The following is a 21,672-nucleotide window of genomic DNA, read 5'->3' as shown; positions in this document are numbered from 1 at the left end:
TGTGTACACTTCCTTACTAATTAGGTATTCAGTTTCAGGAAGTGGTGAATTGACTGATTTGGATGGTCTGCCAAGAGCAAATTTGTGTGTTACTTATCAGCTCAGCCATCAGCTTACAGCTCAGCTATGTTTCATAGCAGGAATTGCACTGCAAACACAGGTAGAGTGAAGGACGGACACACTTTCCCCAGCAGGTTTGTATAATTTTTGATGGTGCCCAGAAAGGGTCCAAGTCCCCCCGCCCCAATACACACCTGCCTAAGGCCGCTGGGAGGGAGTTTGGGTGCAGGAGGGGGTTTCGGGTGCAGGCTGTGGGAGGAAGTTTGGGTGCGGGGGCTCTGGGATGGAGTTTGGGTGCTGGGTGCAGGCTCTGGGCTGAGACAGAGGGTTGGGTTGCAGGGCATGGGGCTGGGTCAGGGATGTGGAGTTTGTGGTGCAGCAAGCAGGCTGCCCCAGGGCTGGGGGCCAGAAAGAAGGACTCCCAGTCCTCCCAGTCCTCTCCTCCCTGGCAGCAGCGAGCTCGAGGGGAGGGGGCCCCCTCCCCAGCCCCCCTAGCATTACACTCACCCAACCTCCCTGAAGTTGCTGCTCAGGAGGTCCAGCCAGGAAAAGGCCCCTCCCCTGCTCAGAGTCAACTTGGAGTCGCCTGCCTGGAGGATGGGGGAAGGGCTGCCATGTGCCTCCCCTCCCGTCCTCCCTCTGCAGGTGCAGCAGCTGCCTCAGCCTGCCCCCGGCACCCCTCCCTTGCAGCCGGCTATGGCAGCAGCTGGTGAGGGAGCACAGTGCAGAGCTGCAGGGGGCAGCTGCCCAGTGCCTAGGGCAGGCAGGGACGTTCGGGGGAGGCGTGCAGGAGTGGCAGACGAGGCCAGAGGAGAGACCCAGCCCCAAACATTGGCGGAGCCGGGCCCCCCGGGCCCTGAATTTGTTGGAGCCCAAGCTCCACGGAACCATATAACTTGCCGCCTCTGTTTCCTAGCAGGCAATCCAAGTTTCTGGAAAACAGAAAGAAATAGACACTTGCTATTACCAGAGGACTCCCAGATGGTCAGCCCAGGACCTCAATCTTCTCCCTTTCAGGTGTCTTTGGCTTTCAGGAATTATTGTGCTGAAGGAGATAGGCCATTTTATTCTGTTTCTGCTGGCTGGTCCAATTCGGTTCCTCAATCAGAGAGTGACCCATACTTCTTCCAAAGATTTGAAATGTACAGCCAAAATGATAGCTGTCTTCTTTCACTATTCAATCAGAGAATGAAACAGCAGCTTTTCAGTTTATAGATTCCAAAGCCAGAAGGGACCATTGTGATCATCTTGTCTGACCTCCTGTAGAGCACAGGCCATAGAACTTCCCCAAAATAATTGCAAAAGCAGATCTTTTAGAAAAAAATCCTATCTTGATTTAAAATCTTGAGTTCTTGCAACTGGGACTAGAATTTTTCATTCTCTTTGTGTAACACATCCTGCCACATCAGCTTGTGTAAGACAAGTTGTGTGATAACTGCTGGTACAATCATCATGGGACATACTTTAAACACTAGTTGGTTTGCACGGGTCAGAAACTTACCTCTGCTAGTTGCTTTCTACAGGTCCCTTTGTCATGCATCCCTTGGCCAATTTTGCATTTATGCTGGCTCAAATTGCAGTTCCTGTATCAATACCCTGGTAGGTGCTGAAATGGCCACTTTAAAGTTCATATAATTTATACAAAGTTCATCCATATTCTTTGATACTCTTGAAATTTGTTTTAACAGTCTGTTATACAATGCAAAGTCACTTCAAGAACTATTGTTCTCCAGCAAGGCAGAACTGCTATCTAACTCTTCTATTTTTGTTCTCCTTGATTTAACAATGGTAGGACCTTAGTACATCTCACTGAGCTGAGTCTGTGCATTATTAATCAAAGAGTTACATTTCCAATTATTCCACTCAGTGGTCAAGTGTCCTTATAAACACACTGTTTGATTTCAGTTCCTTTTATTTACAACCTCTTTCAGCTCAGGTGTATTTCATTAACTTATACCATATGAATGCTTGATTGCAAAACGTAGCCTGACTCCACTTTATCGCTTAGACTAAAAGAAATCAATATGAATGCAACTTCTTTCTTTCCTAACTGGATTGCCTATGATGTAAACCCTGTCACTAAAGTTTATAAAATTTTGCCCAGTGCTGTATCATTTATAGTTAACTTCCCTTTCACGCATTTTAATTACAATATTAGATTCCATCAAGTTTGCCATTTTACAACTGTATCTGGTAAACTTTATAATATCAATGTTTGATATTAATTTAATAGTATTTTTTATTAATTCACAGACAAGGAAAAAGGGGAAGTCTCTTTAGGTCAGTGGTTCTCAACCCACGACCTGTGGGCTGCTTGCGGCCCAATCAGCACACAGCTGTGGCCCATGTGACATCCTCAGGCTTATACAGGTAGTATATATAGTGTGTGGATGTGGTCCATAGAGAGCTGCATATGCAGCCCACAATGGTAAATAGGTTGAGAACCACTGCCTTAGGTGCACCAGAAGTAGTTTCTCACAAAAGGCTGCAACAGCTGTGAGTTTCCTCAGACTATTGAAAAAAATCCAGCAGATAGACCTTGGGTTTTTATTCTCGCAGCCTCTGTCCTATTTTTTTTAAAAGGCAATGCTGGCTTGGCAATTGTTAAGTAGTCATAACTCAGACTTTTAGGGCCTTAGTTACTACATCAGGTATGAAGCTGAAGGCTCAGTGCTTTAACCACTCAAAAAGTGCCCCAGTTTTACAAGTAGTAATGCAGGTGTACACTTGCAATTGATGATTGCTACCAAAGTATGGATCATTCATTTTCAATTTAATTGCCCTGGACACTTCAGGAAGACAAGACACTGATTGTGGTTTAACTTGGCTGCAGCTTTCTTAACACATGGGGAAAGGTATCAGGCAGTAACTTGTCCAGTGCAGGCCATCCTTCTAATTTATTCATGCCACCTTTGGGAAAAGCTGCCCTCAGCCTTGCTCCCTTTCACACCATTAATCTGGACCCAGCACCATTGCTGGAAACCCACCACCCTCCCATCATACAAGGCTTAAGGGTATTTAGAAAATAGGTTGGCCACCTCATTATACCAGACATCAGGAACCTCTCTGTCTTCCCCCGCCTTCTTTATTTATTACAGCTGCATTAAGATGTTGTGGTGGCAGTCTCTCCTTATGTGTTTTGGGAGGTGTATTTTTCCATCTTCTCAGTGCTGTGTAAGCTGTCAGGCTAACTTGCTGGTCAGGGCACCAAAGAACTTTCCAGCCACACAATTCCCCTCTGTTATTCAGAGCTTAGTTTTATTTTTTCAAAATAAAACTATGTAACAGGAGATCAGCATACTAGTCATGTCCTTTCCCCTTGATCTCAGGTTGTCTGCAGGAGACTATCTACTCCCTACTGGATTACTCTCTGTCTGGGATTCAAGGCAAGCATCTCTTCTCCCTTCTTTCTAGGTTGTTCCCTGCAGTATTACACTCTACAGACCATTGGCCTGAGAATTATAAGCTGAGTTTTCCCTTGTTCTAGGGCAGCAGTCCTCAAACTTCTTTGCACTTCTGGCAACAAAAATTACATGACCCCAGGGAGGGGCCAAAGCTGCACCATCTTGGTGGGGAAGCCGAAGCGGTTCAGCCCCAGGTGGGGGGCCTGTAAACTGAGCCCTGTCACACACAGCTGAAACCCTAGGGTTTGACTTCAGCCCTGGGCAGTGGGGCTCAGGCTTTGGCACTGGGGCCCAGAAAATCTAACACCAGCCCTGGCGACCCCATTAAATCCACTTTAGGGTCCCAAACCACAATTTGAGAACCACTGTTCTAGGGTCTCCTGGAGGAGCTTTTCTACTCCCTGCAGTTCTCCAGTTCAACTGAGCTACTTACTGGCTGAAGACCAGGTGATTTTCAATCTAACATCTGATCTGTGGCCTCACAGCATCAACTGAGAGGCAGATGATTAGGTTACAAGTGTGGTTGGGCCCAGCTCCTCTTAAAGGGACAGTAACCCAGAGACATGCTGATTTAAGAGTTCTCTCAGTTCATTTTATATGTTTCCACAAAACAAAAGAAACGGAATCCACACACCCCATCACTTGCTGAACATCACTCACATACCCTCCATGGTATTGCTCAGGAAACTTGTACTCAGACAAGTTGCGTGAAGTAAACAGACCGTGTGCCTGGTAAGAAATACATCTGACCTGCCAGTCATGCTGGTTGGTCCTTAGTGTACTATTATACAAAAAACCTAAAAGCCACCTTTTGTGACCATAATCTTTCCATTCGTGCTTGGACACGTGAGTTTTGAATTGGTGTTGGACATTTCCAAATCAGTTCAGCAAGATAAAGGTTTTCAATCATTTTCTAGTTTCATTAATACCTTATAAAGGTATTATGACTGTGATTGACAAAATACTACATGCCAACTATTTGCTGAAAGTAAATGCTTAAGCTTCCAGGCTTTTATTGATTGTTTTCAAAGGCAAGTTATTTAACAAGTTATTTAAACACATCTAGGGCATGTAACTCGAAAAATTAGACCATCTACTGTGTATTAAGAGTTGATTCATAACCAGGGAGCTTTTACATTATGCCACCTGTTAACTATCTAGCTGGATACTTACATGGCCCTTACCATTATTTGAGCACCTTCCAGGTATTAAATCTTTATCTCCTCAGAACAGCACTGTAAGATAAAGAAGTATTCTCCTCCTCGCTCTACAGATACAGAATTGAGGGACAGAGGAATTAAGTGACTTGCACAAGAAGTCTATTGCAGAGCCAAGAACTGAACCCATATATCCTGAGTTCCAGTCCAGCACCTTACCTTCTTAATCACTTGATTAGCACTTAATCAGCTCTTTGAAAGAGATGTAGATATTACAGTGCTGACCTTTGTGGCACCTAGAAAAGTCACAGGAACAACACTTCAATCCACATAGCCTGAGTTAAGCTCCACAGAAAGCGATTCACACAGCCAAGTATGCTAGGCAGGAAGCAGCCTAGCATACTGTGCACTATCACAGTTTTATATCCCTACATCTTTCAGCCCTTATTTTCTAAGACCCCAGGAGGAAGAGAGATCTCCCTCTCTAGGGAGCTCTTTCATTCTTAGCTCAGCAGCAGCAAGTTGTTGTTATGGGGAAAGCAGTGGACACAATATATTTTGACTTTAGCAAAGCTTTTGATACAGTCTCCCACAGTATTCTTGCCAGCAAGTTAAAAAAAGTATGGATTTGATGATTGGACTATAAAGTGGATAAAAAGCTGGCTAGATTGTTGGGCTCAATGGATAACGATCAATGGCTCGATGTTTAGTTGGCAGCCAGTATCAAGAGGAGTGCCCCAGATTTTCATTAATGAGCTGGATGATGGGATGGATTGCACCTTCAGCAAGTTTGCAGATGACACTAAGCTGGGGGGAGAGGTAGATACATTGGAGGGTAGGGATAGGGTCTAGAGTGACCTAGACAAATTGGAGGATCTGGCCAAAATAAATCTGATGGGGTTCAACAAGGACAAGTGCAGAATTCTGAATTTAGGATTGAAGAATTCCATGCACCGCTACAGACTGGGGACCGATTGGCTAAGTGGCAGTTCCCCAGAAAAGGATCTGGGGATTACAGTGGACGAGAGCTGGATATGAGTCAACAGTGTGCCCTTGTTGCCAAGAAGGCTAATAGCATATTGGACTGTATTAGTAGCAGCATTGCCAGCAGATCAGGGGGAAGTGATTATTACCCTCTGTTTGCACTGGTGAGGCCACATCTGGAGTATTGCATCCAGTTTTGGGCCCCACACTTATGGAAAGGATGTGGACAAATTGGAGAGAGTCTAGCAGAGGGCAACAAAAATTATTAGGGTGCTGGGGCACATGACTTACGAGAAGAGGCTGAGGGAACTGGGCTTATTTAGTCTGCAGAAGAGAAGAGTGAGGGGGGATTTTATAGCAGCCTTCAACTACCTGAAGGGGGGTTCCAAAGAGAATGGAGCTCAGCTGTTCTCAGTGGTGGCAGATGACAGAACAAGGAGCAATAGTCTCACGTTGCAGTGGGGGTGGTCTAGGTTGGATATTAGGAAAAACTATTTCTCTAGGAGGGTGGTGAAGCACTAGAATGGGATACCTAGAGAGGTGGTGGAATCTCAATCATTGGAGGTTTTTAAGGTCAGGCTTGACAAAGCCCTGACTGGGATGATTTAGTTGGTGTTGGTCCTGCTTTGAGCAGGGGATTAGACTAGATCAGTGATCCTAGAGGATCTCCCAGTCAATCGTGATCTCTGGTTGTGTAATGAGGCTGCTGCTAAGGCAGGCTCCCTGCCTGCTCGAGCTCCACACCGCTCCTGTAAGCAGCCAGCACGGCCCCATGGCTCTGGGTGGGCAGGGGTCTCTCTCTGCGTGCTGCTCCTGCCTGCAAGCCCTGCCCCCACAGCTCCCATTGGCTGGGAACAGGGAGCTGTGGCCAATGGGAGCTGCAGGGGCAGTGTTTACAGAGAGGGGCAGTGCATAGAGTCACATACCCCCACCCCCCTCCTCCGGGGCCCATTGGCCCCTTCTGGGAGCAGCATGGGGCTGGAGTAGGCAGGGAGACCACTTTAGTGGCAGCCCTGTTGCACCGCCAACCGGGAGCCACCGGAGGTAAGTGCTGCCTCTCCTGCAACCCAAGCCCCAGCCCTGACCCCCTCTCAGAGCCAGTACCCTGTATCCCCTCCTGCACCCCAACCTCCTGCCCCAGCCCAGGGTCCCCTCCTGCACCCAAACTCCCTCCCAGAGCTTGCACCTCTCACTCCCTCCTGCATCCCAACCCCCTGCCCCAGGCTCAGCCTAGAGTCCTCTCCCACACTGCAAACCCCTCAGCCACAGTGGGGCTTTGGGGAAGGGGCAGGGTAGAGCCTGTGTTGCCCTTAAATTCAAAAAGTGATTTTGGGTATAAAAGGGTTGGAGACTATTAGACTAGATAACAGCCTGAGGTCTCTTCCAATTCTATGATCATGTGCCCCTTATAATACTTCCTTCCCAGCTTTTATCAAGTTAGTCAGCTGAGCGCTAATTAGTTCCTTACCTCCCCAGCCTCTCCTTCTGATGACCCACCTGTCACATCTCAGCACTCTGTCACAATAATCTACCCTTGCAACTCCCACAAATCAGACCACTCCCTGTACATAAGCTCCCACAGCTGCTAGGGCATTAAGGATTTTCTGCTGCCACTGTCCAGTAAGCAGAGGTCAGTTGCAAGAAGCTAGAGTATCTATTGGTCAGTTACAGGGCATAGGCTCTGATCTCACTGAGATTGGGGGCTGAGAAACTGCTGCTGGATCTGCCTATCCCAAAAGGCCAACTCCACAAAACAGCTCAGAGTCTGGAACTGCATTCTTTTGTGGAGCACCATAAACTGCAAATTTTGAAGTTTGAATAGCAAACCTTTAAAACTCATAATTCCTTGCTATTCTCTTCCTAGTGCCCAAATACGTTGATGTATTACAGCTGCAAAATACATGCAATGGATTATATGCTGACTTAAAGCTTTTCAGTCTACAACATGGACTCTTGAAAAGATCAAAGCAATTAGTTTTGAAACTGCTTGCAAGCGTTCATTTATTTTTCTATCTCAGTTTTCCTGCTGTTACTGATACTTTTGATGTGGCTTTTCCCTCCTCTCTCTCCTTTCTACCACTTCTCCCCTCTGAGTGAATAGAAATGGCCACACAGTGTTTCCTTTAAAAAAGCTTTTACATAATCCAGATAAGAAGAGAGCTTTCTTCAGTCTAACTTTTATACAGGTTTTCTAATCTCCACTGAGAATTAGTTTAATATTAGATTATTAAGGAAAACATGCTCAGTATACCTGGAGACTCCAGTTTGAATTTGATTTAAGTCACAAGTGCAGTAAAATGAATATATTGTTTCTGACTGAGCTGGAGTTGATAGCATTCTCTCTCTCTCAAACAATATGAATTAGATACAGTTCTTTCACAATAATATTTTTTTCTGTTAGAAAGAAGAGGAGATTTGAAAGTTTACTAAAAAATATCAACTCTTCAATTGAATATGAAGACCTTGGGATGATTGACAGAAGTCAGATTTCTGTAGTTTTGGCTCTGGCAAACTGGTGTTTGTTTTCCTACACAAGAGGCTTCATGGAGCCAAACAAAACTGGGAACAGAAGGAACCACAGTTGAGCTTTTCAAAGTTGATAACCATTTTTTTCTTAGGCCTTCTAAAAGCTAAATGTGTGGGATTCTTCCTTCCAAATTTTATTTTAGGCTAAACATTAATGAGTTTGTTGATATGAAAATGCAAATCTCATTGACAGAGCTGTGGGTTTGATGCAAAGGCCATTGAAATCAATGGGAATCTTTTCATTGATTTTTATTGATCTTTGGGCCAGGCTCTATGTGGGCGTGTAGCTAGGGTATCGAGTAGGGAATTGAGGGTCCTAATAATTGTTCATATTCCCTTCTTCATTTTAAGGAAAGGAAAAGTTGCAGGTAAATGAACTAGAAAAGAAAGGATACTCAAAATTGAGGAAAAACATCTATACACAACCCATCACACTGTACCTAGGTATTGCATTGGTTTCCAAACAGTTTGTGAGCTGACAGATTCACAGTTCAGCCCAAAATCTATGACACCTTGCTAGGTTTCTTGTGAACAAAAATCTCATAGACAGTATGTTATAAAATGATTATAATGTTTCAAAATTGTATATTGCCATGATATATCATAATATACAGTACATGGGAATTATTTTGCTTGAATATGAATCATAGACCAAAGAGCAGACTACAATCCTGAGTTTTTCATAGCTCAGATACTATTTTGATATTAAGAAGAATTCTTGTAAATTATATCTGATTGCATAATCTGACAGAATTGAAACCATTTAAACCACTTAACAAATATGGAAAATAATATCAGAGAGAGAGTATATTGCATTGTATCTAGCAGTCTGGGCTTTCTTTTCATACACATCCCATGACCTTAATTTGATACACTGGGCCAAATTCAGTCCTGGTTTAAGAGGGTGCATCTCCACTGAAGTCAGTGAAGTTCCCTCTATTTATATTAGTGCTGAATTTGTTTCCAGATAACTCACACATGATGTAATATATCATATTAAATAAATGTATTCAGTACTCCAGATGAATGAAAGAAGAAATTAACACCAGTCTTTGCTCTTCTAGACAGAGTAGTAGTGTCTCCTTCACTCTTATTTGCTGCATAGGGAAAAAGAGCCAAATCACCGGGATTCTTTGCAGGTGTCAGAACAGCAGGATTGAGCTTGCAAATCCTGAACTGCTGTGTTGGTATAGTAGAATTCTAAACAGTGTAAAAGCTGCATTTTTAGCATGGAGGCGGACCAAGTAGAACCATGTCCTTTAAAAGTACTTCATAGATCCTGCTTGCAGTGGATCTGATCTCTTTGTCAGCCAATACATAGGTATTAGATATAATATACAGAACATTAATGGCTATTATGTGCACAGTGTGTGTATATGTATATTTATCTATCTATATATTAGGCAGTATGAAAGGGGAGGATTTATTACATTATACATCAAGAAAATATACACTTATTCTAAGGTCCAGCTGATTGCCGCAGGCAGGAGGCTGGGGAGGAAGAGGGGAGGAGCAAGGACGTGGTGTGTGGAGTAAAGGAGGAAGGGGGAGAAGAGGCGGGTTAAGGGTGAGGACTTGGGGGAAGGGATGGTGTGGGTGGGCCAAGGGTGGAGCCGCCCCGCCCCTGGTGCTTGCAGAGTAGGGGAAGCTGCCACTGCTGCTGTGCAACATGCTTCTCCAAGCCTACAGCACCTTCAGCCTCCTTGCCTACCTCATTGTCTCCAGTGCCAGTGGGCTGTGCCTGTGTGGGGTAAGGCAGGGGCACCTCCCGCTATAGTACTGTACTGTATGGCAAACAAAAAAAAATTCCCTTGAATCTAACCCCCTCATTTACATTCATTCTTATGGGGAAATTGGATTAGCTTAACATCGTTTCACTTAAAGTCGCATTTTTCAGGAACATAACTACAGTGAGGACTTACTGTACTGTATCCAGGTCTGGATGCTACACTTTAGGAAAGATGTGGACAAACTGGAGAGAGCCCAGAGAAGAGCAATAAAAATGACAAAAGGTTTAGAAAACCTGTGAGGAAATGTTTAAAACACGCAACTTGTTTAGTCTTGGGAAAAGAAGACTGAGGGGAGAACATGATAACAGTCTTCAAATATGATTAGGACTGTTATAAAGAGGATGGTGATCAGTTGTTCTCCATGTCCACTGAAGGTAGGACAAGAACTAACAGGCTGAATCTGCAGCAAGGAAGATTTAGGTTAGATATTAGGGAAAACTTTCTAACTATAGGGATAGTTGAGCTCTGGAATAGGTTACCAATGGAGGTAGGGGAATCCCTGTCATTGGAGGTTTTTAAGAACAGGTTGGACAAACATCTGCCAGGACTGGTCTAGGTTTAGTTGGTCCTACCTGAGCACAGGGTATCTCTTCCTCCACCAGTCAGTAGCTGTTGCCACTCCTCCCTCTTCTTGACCACCCCCTTGTTTTGTGGTGCGGGGGGGAGGAGGGCGAATCAGCTGTAATGATGAAAGTACACTCAAGTGGTGGCAAAAGGCTGAACTGCACTGAGAGCTGGCAGCTGAGGATCTGAGCCTGAGAGTACAAGTGCAGCAGCCTAGTAGTGTCTCAAGCTCCTTGTCCATGGAAGCACATAACTCCTAGGGTGCATTTTACCTCTCCAATCCTTCATGTAGGGCCATTCTTGTCCCTGGTGCAAAATACTACAATGTTTAGAAGAGATAAGTCTGTCGGTCTCTCCATGTGATAACAAAATGCAGAGTGTTCGCCTAGCTGTAAGGATAGATTCAATCTTGTGGGCTGCAGAGAACCGAGAGGGGAAGATGGATTGACTAAGAAAAGGGAATAGTACAGCATGGGAAAGTCGTCTACCCAAGGGCAGCTTGTGACAGCTCCTTGGGGTACTTTATTCTTTAAGCTCCTGCAGCAGATTGAGATTCCTTGTGAATTGTTTGGAAAACTGCAAAGCCAATATACGTGGCCTGTGTGGATTACACATTGGAAATTATTAATTTATATGGATTGACGCACAGACAATAGGTCAAAAGGCTATGGAGATCTTCAAAGGTACTTAGACACCTAACGTCCCTGTGCCTAACTATCTGAATACCTTTGAGGATCTGGGCCCTGCTGCTTGATAGGCCCCTTATGCTGCATAATCATAAAAATTATGAGCATCAATTTTGCGAGTAGAAAAGAAACAAGATGGTTTATCCCAGTTAAATTACTTTTCTTCATATCTGAACAATTTATTGGCATGGATAGAAAGTTTTATAGGTTTTTGCTTGTAAGACTGAATATTCTTCCTGTTATGCCAGCCAAGACAGTATTTACAGTGATTAAAAAGTATCCCTAGGTAGGATTCATTCTTAAAATAGGTACAGGGCCTAAACAATTATTGGATTTCAGTGCATCATTTTTATATATATAGTAAATCTAAATTATGGTTTGAAAAAGATATTACCCATTTTGGAACTGTAATAACAGAAAGAGAGATGGTCTGATTTTTCTGACTATAAGTAATAACAATAGCATAATCCAGCACCCATTGAAGTCAGAGGAGAGGCTTTCATTGTCTTAAGTGGGAATTGATTAGGCCTTAAGAAGAAGAATATAAGAAATGAATCATGCTTTGCTTTTGATCCTTGATGAATTAATTTGTTAAATTACCAAATGCTAGAGATGAATAGCACAATACTAGAAGTAGAAAATATCTTGTAAAAATGAAAGAAGCAACCAAGAAGGTATTTTGGACCAGGACTGAAATAGCTAATGCTTACAAAGCACTTTTCACCTCTAAGTTTCTAAATACTATACAACTGAGAATAAGTATCATCCTACTTTTCACTTTAAAGAATACTGAGGCAGAAGGAAGCGAAATGGCCACGAAGCTAGTCTGTGGCAGGAATAAGATGAAAAGCCAAGTCTCTCAATTTCTGGTGCCACGCCCTATCTACTGGGCCAGGCTGCCAAATTCAGGGTAAATTGATTTCTAACTTGCAATTTTGTACAAAAAAGAAAGATGCAATTAAGTTGAATTCAGAACTATATTATCTTCTATGAATTCTGTACAGAGTGGGCTTTACAGAAGATCCAGAGTTTTGGGGGAACTGTGACAACTATGGTGCTGTCTAATATTACAGGATTGTTGGATCACTGTAAGAGAGAACAGGTCTGATCCTGTAATACCTTCAAATTGACACCGCCTCTGAAATCAACTGGAATTTAGTACAGGTAAGGTTTGCTGGATTTGGACAAAATAATTGCTTCTAAGGTAAGAATATTAAAATACATACTTTTACATGTATTTGTAAATAGCATAAAAATGTGATCTACAGTCCCTGAAGATCGTTTTCTAATGAAGGATATTTTCACAGATTTACCTATGTACAGTCTTAACCTAGAGAAGAAAATAGCTTTTCAATACTAATTTCTCTTGAACAGCCCATGGTTTTAAAAGACGCAGACTTATCTGTTACAGATGGAAAACACCCATTATTTTAATTTTGAGCACATAGGCAAATATATAAATTCTAGAAATAAGGAACAATAATTAAAACAAAAAGAAGTTGTGAGCCTGATGAAGAAGTTATTGGCTGAGGTCCTTTTGCTTGCATTATGCAGGTCAGACCAGATGATCATAATGGACCTTTCTGGTCTTAAAAATATATTAATTTGTCCATCTAAATATGAACAATGCACTATGAAGGATTGGCGTCATCTGCAGTATCTGGAACTGGATGTGGAGTAGCGGAGTCAATGGCAGGATGGTTTTTGAAAGGGGCTGTTGATGGAAAAGGGTCAAGTAGCTCCATGATGTGCCAGAACGGAAGCAGATTTTCCTGCAGATCCGTAGGCTGTGTGCTTTGATGGAGCTTACCCATCCTACTTCTCCATTGCTGCATAATATTTCCCCCACAGGGAACAAGTAGCCTCCATTAACATAGTACACTGCTCTACAGCCAAAATGCTTCTGAAATAAATGTAGTCAAACTTTACTAATTCTGGGTCACTGAGAACGAAAATGATGCTTAAAATTGTTGATTGGCTCTAGTTTTCAAGTTATGCTATTGGGTCAGTATATACGACCCTTGACTTGGGAATAGCGGAGGATAAGTGCGTTATAAAGGGAAGGGATCTCAATTTAAACCAGAAATGACTAAAATACATCTTTGACTGGATCTATGAATAAATCTATGACTGGGTTTGGACAGTACTTGCTTTTTAGGCAAAACAATGAATGATATAATCTGAAGCTGGTATTGCATCATACATGATATGAATTGCATCACGTTATTCCTAGAAGTCATGGATGATGCAATCATAACGAAGCTTACATCACTCTGCTGAACAAATTGCCCTATATCAGCTCTAGAAATCATACAGTGTCGTGCTCTCTTATTTGTCAGTGTTTGATTTTGCAAAGGGACACATTTCTGTTTAGCCAAAGTGAGCAGAGATGCCTCGTACTTGTGTGAACAGTGCAGATAACTTCTGCTATGTTTGTGGTGAAGTGACTTTTGCATCACAAAAGCGCAGTATAACCACTATGGTTAAGAAAGCCTATCACCTTTATTTTGGCTGCAAAATTGGAGATCAGGACAAGAGATGGGCCCCACACATATGCTGCAACACTTGTGCAACAAATCTTCGCCAGTGGTTGAACAGGAAAAGGAAATCTATGCCTTTTGCAGTGCCAATGATTTGGAGAGAGCCAACAGATCATACCAGCAATTGTTACTTCTGCATGGTGCCTCCAGTTGGGAAAGGTGTGTCAAAGAAGAAAAAGTGGACTGTGCATTATCCAAACATTCCATCAGCTATACGCCCAGTACCCCACGGAGAAGGACTGCCGGTTCTGATGCACCAGAATCATTCTCACTTGAGTCAGACGAGGAAGAGGATGAAACTTCTGGTCCTGAACCATCAATGTCACAGGACCCACATTTTCTCCCATCCTCCTCCTCTGAACCACACCTCATAACACAAGGTGAACTGAATGACCTTGTCAGGGATTTGGAACTACCCAAGAGTAAGGCAGAGCTGTTGGGCTCCAGACTACAGCAGTGGAATCTCCTGGCAGGTGATGTTAGGGTTTCCATGTTCCGTGACTGTCAAAAGGATCTTGTCCCATTCTTCTTCATGGAAGGTGATCTTGTAGCCTGCAACAACATTGATGGTGTGATGGCAGCCCTCAACATCGTTCACGATCCAGATGAGTGGAGACTGTTCATTGATTCATCGAAGACGAGTCTTAAAGCTGTTTTACTGCATAATGGCAATGTTTTGCCATCAATTCCAGTTGGTCATGCAGTCCATATGAAGGAAACCTATGACAACATGAAACAACTTTTGAGGTGCATAAACTACCCACAGTCATTGGAGCCTGGGAGGAAAAGTGTTCAGCATCCACCACTTGTTGAATCAAGGAAGATTTTGTTACCACCCTTACACATCAAGCTGGGTCTGATGAAGAACTTTGTCAAGGCCATTGACAAAACACAAGCAGCTTTCAAGTACCTCCGTGGAAAATTTCCAAGGTTCAGTGAAGCTAAGATAAAGGAAGGTGTCTTTGTTGGTCCTCAGATTCGTGAACTTCTTCGAGATGATGCATTTGACCATGCACTGCGTGGCAAGGAAAAGACGGCATGGAAAGCCTTCCAGTTAGTGGCAATAAATTTTCTCGGAAACAACAAGGCAGACAACTACAGGTTGTTGGTGGAAAACCTCCTCAAGGCATACAAAAGCCTTGGTTGCAACATGTCACTAAAGATACATTTTTTGCACTCTCATCTAGATTTTTTTCCACCGAACTGCGGAGCAGTGAGCGGCGAGCGATTTCACCAGGACATTGCAACAATGGAGAAATGCTATCAGGGCAAATGGAGCCCATCAATGCTTGCAGACTATTGCTGGACAGTGACAAGAGATGCTCCATTTAATGAATACAAGAGACAAGCCAAGAAGCGCCGAGTAGACACGGAATAGGACTAAACTATGTACATAATAGTTTTTTGCCTTTTGTTTCATAATACATTTTATTTATATAACCCTTTTGCTGATTTTTAAAGTGTTACATAAACAGGACAGGTGAAATATTATCATGTAAAGCAACCATAAACACATGAAAAGACCTAGGTTTACAATTTATGATTAAAACTCTACTATCTACACAATATACATAGACATAAAATGTAAAAACTTACATAACTTAGAAACAGTAGCCAATCAGTTGTTTTAATTGTCATATTTGAATTCAGCACATCAAAATACATAATAAATAGCACATTTTATCTCTGAAGCAGACGACTTCTCAAAAATTGTAGACCAGTGGTATCTGACCAGTTCAACCATTAATGAATTTATCTTTAAAACCACCTTGTGATGGAGGGAAGCATCATTATCTGTGTTTTATAGACAGAGCACAAAGTTTCTTATTCCATGATTTGCCTAAAGACACACAGAAAGTAAGGAGCAAAACTGTGAACTGAACACATTTCCTGAGCCCCAATCCTGTGCCTTAAGTGCAAGGCTATGCAGTAGGCCTGCTAGCTCAGACCTGTGGATTTTGGGAATACTTTTTGCTCACCCATTCTATTTTTCTGACAGAAGAGAAGGTTTAACCCCAGGTGATTAATTAGTTTCCTCAGTGGGGATGGTGGTTGGGAGATGAGAGAGTGGGGAGAGAAGACTGAGAGATAATGTCACAATCCTACAGCTCCACGATAAACTGTGGAGTGACTGGAAAGGGAGAAAGATAAGAACAACATTTGACTGTGTGGTCCAGTGGAGCTGCAACCTGACTGGGAGTCAGGAGACCTGCATTCATTTTACAGCTCTGCTATTGGAGTAGATGATCATATTAGTCCTTTACCATTTCTGAAGGAAGGAAAGCAAGAGAGAACTACTAACTGTGCAAGTGTTCAATTGGGCTAATGGCCAGTATATCCAATGATATCCAGCTGAAGTGGGGAAAAAACTAGGCATTTTTTTTAAAGAACAACATTCTCCTTTTGTTCGCTGATGTAGCTGCTAGGTTCCACCTAGGTTTGTGAAAATCTGTCTATTATTGCCAGGTGTTAAAGTTCACCACCCAAAGAAGCCCATACTTTCTTGTGAGTTTTAGAAAGACCATGAGATTGACAAAGGAAAAATTATTTAAATATTTATGTATGGACTGTGGACCACAAGAAAAGTGCCTTGTGTATTTGTGATGTTCCCCTGGTGTTATCTGGACCGGTGATCTGCTATGTCACTCCAATCCTCAACTCTGGGAGCCAGCCTTACCCTGCTCTGCTGTGAGAACCCCCCACTCCCGCTCTGTTCACACACAGCCTCTAGCATGTAAGCTGCTCCCAGCTACGTGAGTGAGCACTTTTGGCCAGCCATTGCTTGGATTGTGCAACCGAATGACACTAGCCAATATCTCCGGTCCCAGACACAACCCCAGAAACCTCCGTCTTGCAGTGTCCAGTTATGCCCGCTGGATGCTGCAAGCTTATATGAGTTCATCAGTTTAACAAAGAAATTGATATGTACCAGGCTTGTTATCCCAAGGGAAGTCGCTGACATGCTTCAAACCAAACGCACTGCTTCAGGTAGAATAAACAAACAAATTTATTAACTACGAAAGATAGACTTTAAGTGATTATAAATCAAAGCACAACAAGTCAGATTTGGTCAAATGAAATAAAAGCAAAACACATTCTAAGCTGAGTTTAACACTTTCAGTGCCCTTCCAAACTTGGATGCTTCTCACCACAGGCTGGCTGGTTGCCCTTCAGCCAGGCTCTTCCCTTTGATCAGTGCTTCAGTCGCTTGGTGGTGGTGTTTGTAGATAGAGGTGGAAGAGATAGGATGAGCATGACAAACGTCTCTCCCTTTTATCATGTCCTTTCTTTTCTCTTGGCTTTGTCCTCCTGCCCTTCAGAGTCACGTGAGCATTACCTCATCATAGTCCCAAACTGACCAAGGGAAGGGAGGTGACTCACTCGAGAGTCCAACAGATCCTTTGTTGCTGACTAGGCCAGTGTCCTTTGTTACTGTGAGGCTGGGCTGGATTTGTCCCATACATGCCCTGATGTGGTGTGAACACCCCTCTGTTCCTGGAGTGTTTTCCCTGAGCTTGTTTTAAACCACAAGGCACATTTTCAGCCTCATAACTATATACATGAAATTACAACCTATAACCTTACTACAGCTCAGTGCATCATGAGCCTTCCAAATACACCCAACATGACAAACTTTGCATTGGATACCACACAATCATTTTATAAGGATGAACATGGGGGTGTTCCCCCGAGGTACAGAGTGTCACAGTATTTCATAGCAAGTTTTTACATGAAGCTGCATGACAATCAGGCTTGATTTTCTGTTTGTTTTATTTCTTGAACATGGAGAAGAGAGAGAGAAATATAAGGATAAAGTGCATGGAGGCAGCAAGACAAGTGCTAAATTACAATAATCAGGTAACTAGTCAGAATTAATATAACAAGATTAAAAAGGGTAAATAGTATAAAATAGTAATGGCTGATTCATTCCACCACTTTGTTTTTATATTGTGCCTGATCTAACTCCCATTGACCACAGTAGGATTTAGATAAGGTGCTTAGATTAGAAATTCTTTGGGAAAGAGACTGGTCTTATTTTATGTCTGCATGCTATATAAACAAATAAAAAAGTGGAACTTTGAACCATGTCCTACAAACAGGTCTGTGAAATGTCAAGCTGAAATTTATTAAATGGATAAGATTTATGAAACTCTTCTTCAGAACAAATTATAAAATTTCCTCAGGTAACTATATTGGAAAAAGATCAAGGAAGCATCTTGCTAATCATATAAACTTAAACATTGTTATTCTAGTAACCGTAGACTTTTATCCAAAAGTCATAATGGGGAAAAAATGGGACCTGGATTCTGTACCTGAGCCTATGGGGATTCTGGAGAACAAAAAGACACCTGGGCCATCTATACAGACCACAGGTCACCTGTACTGTTAATAAACAGGTACCTATCAGGGATCCCATATCCAGCCTGTGGCTTCTGTGCAGTCATATGAAGTCTAGTGTGTAGAATTTCTTCAAGTCTAGAAAAATAACCAGTGGCTACTAGATAAGTATGTCCCTTTTCTTCACACACATCTTGTGCTATTCTTTTCCAAGGCCTCTCAGTGAATGCTGTGGGTATGAGAGGTTTGTTGAGTTGTGTCATGGACTTGCATGTTTTCACCTGGCACTTTAGGACCCGCCCTATGCTAGTTCATCACAATCACATTCAGGCTCACTCCCAGAATTTTGTGAGGTCCTGAGGTCCTTCATTTATATTTTCTAATATTTCATCCTTCAGGAACTGTGGGATGACAATAGAACTGTCACAGATAATCAGAAAAATTGTCACAGGTCATAGAAACATTATAAGGCATGGTTTCTCAATTTAGAAGAAATACCCACTGAAATGGACCAGTTTGCCAGTTATGAATTCCAAGCTTTTGGGATACTATATAATTTAAAGCATATGTCTTCTGGTTCCTACCAGCTACAAAAGAATAGACTAAAAGAGCAGTACTAAGTGCTAAGAGAAGTCTACCCCCCCAAAAAAATTCCTACACTACCTCTTACTAGCTATAGAACAACTCCCGTTTGAGTATGACCCCCATGTGAGTGACTGGAGTAGGCTCAGCTTAATTGCTTATGCAGCATTGCTAACTCATGAGTTTATTGCAAGTCTTGCTATACTTGGGGTTTTTCTTAAAGCTTCAACTCCTAGTATTTGTAGACTGCATAAGAATAGCAGCTTTTTTTAAAGTATGTTTCTAATACTTATGGTGGCACCCTAAAGGTTCAGAAGCCAAGAATCCAGCTGTGACAGGGTTTCCACCCTACATTCACCCTGAAGGGGTTAATGGAGGCCAGATGGGCCAATTAATCTATTAGGCTGAAGGCTGAGAGGAAAGTCTTTATTAGGGGAAGCAGGAAAAGGCAGGGCTTCTATAAAATTAGGGAGGTAGTCTGCAGTCACTCCCTGGGAGAAGGGAGCTGTGTTTGGGAGCTACAGCAACAAATAGCCTATGGTTGCTCACTGGACGGAGGGAGTAGAAAGGCTGGCAAACCCCAGAGAGGAGTGAGTGCTGAGCTAGGAAGCGACCTAGGGAGTAAGCAGCACGGTTGGGGACCGAACAGATCCTGGCTGTATGTTGTAGGGTTCCTGGACTGGAATCTGGAGTGTAAAGGGCAGGGCCTGGTTCCCCTACCCACCACTGAGGTAGTGGCACTGGTGGGGCAGTGAACTGAATAACTGCTTGGGTCATTGTGGGAGCGACAGAGATTTTGAAAGACTACACCCTGGAATGGGGGAACACCACAAAGAGGATGCTGTGGTTCCTGGAGCACGAAAGGGGCTGCAGACCAGAGAGTGAGAGAGATGGAGTGATGGTGTGCAACCGCAGGAAGGGTTTGTTGATCTCATTAGCTAATCCCAAGAGCGGTCTGGAAGAGGTGCCAGCCTAGCAGTGAGTGGCGTACTCTGTGACACCAACATTTATTGATATTATTTTTTAATTTCACAATTTTTAAGTCAGTCTCATGATTTTTGAACGTTGGGGCTGGTGATACTGCTTATGGGTCAACATATCAGAACAATGCTGACAGCCTCACAGATAAATATTCATTCTCACAGGGCCCTAGTAAGGATGTGATGCTGAGAGATGCCAAATCTAAGATGTCTCAGGGTTTCTTCTTTAACTATGGGAATGAAGCCCTATGGCATCACAAGCATAAACATGGAGACCAAGTCTTCTTAAAACTGCATGAGGAAAAATATCGATACCATCGGTTGTCAATGGATGTAGTTCCATGTGAAGTCCTTTCATGGCCGAGATGAATTCAAGTACTGTGTACAGAAGAGACAAGTGGCATCTTCAGCTGTTGATAAATCCTAGTAATAAAAGTACTCACAGCAGCTTTGGTGAAGGAACACGATCCTGTTGAAAAGAGTCTTAAACCTGTTGAATACAAGTCTATATCTTTGGGGTCTGACAACATGGCCCTGTAGTCCCATTATACAGTGAAGAACTAATGAGTTGCATAGTTTGGTGTCTGTGTGGCCACATGAATAGATGTACATGTACATACAGGATGCAAGCAACAACCTCTCATCTACATGCTCCTTTGTGCAGCTGCTGTGTACCACAAAATCCCTCTATTCGCTCCTCTGTATCAAACAGACCATTGAAGTGTTTGCCCTCTATTTATTTATTTTTCCCCAACACAAAACATTGTAAGTGAAGCTCTCTTGATCCCTACTATGTAATATAGGTTTTGGAGCCTACTTGCTTCACAGCTGTCTTGATAAAGCAGTGCAATCCACTTATAATAAAAGCAACAGCTTTAAATGAAAAAAAAGGCAAGAAGTTAATTGAAAAACTTATTAACTCAGCGCTTCAATTTCATATTCGTTGGCACTTGTCATGTTTGTATAATCAGATTATCTCTTGGGCCCTCCAGCATTTTCACATTATGAATTTTATTGGTAGCTTGAGGTTCAGAATGGAGTTTTTAACTTGAGTGCTTGACTTTGCAACTTTCTGATCCTTAACACTGTATTGCCTAATATTGTATGGTTTTGTTTATTGATGAAGTAACCTTAACTAACATTAAATTATTATTATTTTTATTTATTTGTTTTTTGTGAATGTATCTGTAAGAGAATTGCACATTTGTGAGGAGAGAAGTAAACTTTTCTAACAGGAGTGAGATTTTTGGAGGGGAGGGATGGTTCTGTTTAGTTTTTTAATGGCAAGTCTTTGAAGCTCCTCCAGAGGTTTAGTATGTTATAGGTAGCCAAAGATGCATTATAAATACAATTTGTCATATGGCTCTGATAAATATTGTCTCAGAATATGTGGCCTGTAAATACATGATGGTGTATTGTGATATGAAGGTTTTTTGGTATGAAATGGGGATTGCAACATTACTCATGCATAGTTAGGTTATCACAAATGACTGCTAATAAAACTATTACACTATATATGCCATGTATTTTGCTAAACTACTTCAGAAATGTTTTAAACTTAAAGAATTTAAAAAAGATGTATTAGTCCTTTTTTATTTTGCATCCTTCTGCCGCTAAAGCCAGGTGGTTCAGTTATCATAGGACCAAGGGTCTGATACAAAATCCACTGCAGTTAATGAGTGTCTTTCCACTGATTTAATTTGGGCTTGGCCAAATGCGATGGCCTCAGAGGGAGAGAAGAATGACTGACAAAAATTTTACAAGCCTCTAAAAGTGATCCACAATAGCATTTTCATACATACTGTCATGATTTTAGGTCTGCTATCTGTAGGTCTTCCAGAGCTAGAGACTCTGTGTCCCATTGAAGAGGTGGGACTCGTCCCTTTCCAATGGTATTAGCCAACCACTAGCTCATGAGAACTGGATGAAGAAGCTTCACCTGTAGGCAGGCTATTCCATTACATTGTTTCTTGCACCTTCCTCTGACGCAACTTATTCCTGATCAGTCAGAGGCAGGATATTGAATTAAAGGGATCACTGATGTGATCTGGTACGGCCAGT

General features: G+C 42.5%; 2 long non-coding RNA genes across 3 annotated transcripts in view; one reads left to right on the top strand and one right to left on the bottom strand.

Annotated features, from left to right (window-relative positions):
* The window catches only part of LOC120406780, a 58,147-nt gene that overhangs the window by 8,361 nt on the left and 28,114 nt on the right, over positions 1–21,672 (bottom strand). The gene's annotated exons all lie outside the window — the stretch shown is intronic.
* LOC120406778 lies at positions 6,537–21,226 on the top strand. Of its 2 annotated transcripts, none has more exons than XR_005599574.1 (4): positions 6,537–6,649; positions 12,176–12,335; positions 17,501–17,569; positions 19,777–21,226. It is a non-coding gene; the product is annotated as an uncharacterized LOC120406778 (long non-coding RNA). The 2 variants fall into 2 exon arrangements; XR_005599575.1 differs by lacking the exon at positions 6,537–6,649 and adding an exon at positions 11,955–12,081.

Source organism: Mauremys reevesii, linkage group 5 (genome assembly GCF_016161935.1).
Source record: "Mauremys reevesii isolate NIE-2019 linkage group 5, ASM1616193v1, whole genome shotgun sequence".
Taxonomy (NCBI): domain Eukaryota; kingdom Metazoa; phylum Chordata; order Testudines; family Geoemydidae; genus Mauremys; species Mauremys reevesii.
Note: the sequence above shows the minus strand (reverse complement) of the source record. Positions and strands in the feature narration are given on the sequence as shown.